The sequence below is a fragment of the Propithecus coquereli genome, unplaced genomic scaffold, assembly GCF_000956105.1.
Source record: "Propithecus coquereli isolate 6110/MARCELLA unplaced genomic scaffold, Pcoq_1.0 Scaffold67, whole genome shotgun sequence".
Lineage (NCBI taxonomy): Eukaryota > Metazoa > Chordata > Mammalia > Primates > Indriidae > Propithecus > Propithecus coquereli.
In genome coordinates, this window is record NW_012152729.1 from 6,804,474 (window position 1) to 6,806,253 (window position 1,780).

The following is a 1,780-nucleotide window of genomic DNA, read 5'->3' on the forward strand; positions in this document are numbered from 1 at the left end:
GTTAAGGACCTAGAAGGCCATAGGTTCCCCACCCCTGTTCTACCCATTCCCTAGGGTAGGTGTGCTAGTAACAAAATCTTTTAGTTTTCTATCTGAGAATGTCTTGATTTCCCATTCAATCCTAAAGCATATTTTTGCTGGATGTAGGATTATAAAGTTGTTATAAAGTTGGCCTTTCTTTCCCCCTTCTTTCATCACTTGAAAGTTGTTCTACTACTTTCTTTTGGCCTCCACAGTTTTTGATGAGAATTCTACCATCTGTTGAATTGTTTTCCCCTATTTGCAAGTTGCCATTTCCCTCTTGCTGCCTTCAGAATTTTCAGGTTGTTTTTAGTCTTCACAAGTTCGACTATGATATGTCTCCGTGAGGATTTGAGGAGGGAGGGGTTGTCCCGCATAGAGTTAATGAATCTGCGCAGGGTTCATGAATTGGCTTCTTGAATCTGTGGGTTTATGTCATTTGCCAAATTTGGGAAATTTGAGGTCATTGTTTTTATGAGTATATTCTTGGTACCGCCCTCTTTCTCCTCTTCTTCCTAGTCTCAGAAGACCTGAAGCAGGGAGGGAGGTGGTCTTGTTACCAATGGACAGTGGTAATTATCTTGACTCTCTGTTTGAGCTCTGTTAGGAAGCCAAGGGAGGAACTCATGAGGCTGAGATAAGTGAGAAAATGTTTATTATAACATCTGTGTACAGACGGGCTGAGACGGAAAATGGCGTCAGCCACGAAATGCTGGGCATCTGGGGCTTTGATGGGTACGTTTGGGCGGGCCCTCAAAGTGGAAGGGGCCAGAGGGGGTCTTAAAGGCAAAGTTCCCATGGAACTTTCTACTAGCCTAACAATCTCCTCTGATACCACCTCAGTGGGGAGAGAGGGACGCCACATTATTGTCAGGTGGCAGTGAAAGTCTAGGCTGTTATTGCCAGGCAATGATGAAAACTCTGGAGATGTTCTCAAATTTCTCTGTCACTGTCCTAGCAGAAGAATTGGGGCAATTTCTAAACTTGTTAAGGATGGAAATCAAGGCTTTTCACTATACTTTTGCTGGTAGGGTTGGGGGGAGAATGAGAGAGAGAGAGAAAGTGAGAGATCTGGCTTGTAGTGGAACAGTTATTATCAAAAAGTTTTCTGTCTTTCCAGGTTGCCCCTTTCATGGTACTTTTACTAGAAAGGGCAGGCTTTGTTGGGACTATTTTTGCCCATGTATTGGCATTTTCAGGTTACTGGCATCTTCAGCTCTATGTCTGGAATATTCGAGGCAAAAATAAAACTCAGGGAACTCACCACCATATCATTCCTGTACTTCTAAAATCCCTAACCTGTTTGCCACCTTCTTCCCACCATTCAGAAACTTTTAAGGTTTGATTTAAATGTAATTTCTAGGGTTTTTGTTATACTTAGTGGGAGAAATAGGGAAAAGCACATCTCCCTTATCGTCTCAGAATTAGAAGGCCAATCATTTGGTTCTTATATTTGGAATCCCCAGATACCAAGCTATCCTACCAGCCCACACTGTTTGCTAACATTTGTCAGATTCCTCTTGTCCTGGCAAAGTCTTTCTATCTATGGGAGGGACTCCTTCTGCCAGTACCTTCTGCTCGCTGCTAGGTATAGAGAATGACGTAGCTCTCTTCTCATCTCTGAACGGGTTAGTCTCTGGCATTCATTGCCTCAGTGTTTTACTTTCTTTACCATATTTCAATGGTCCTGTATAACTGAAGAGTTTTTATTTTCTCTTGGTTGTGCTACTTTTCTAAACCATAAGAATGAAGATCTTTC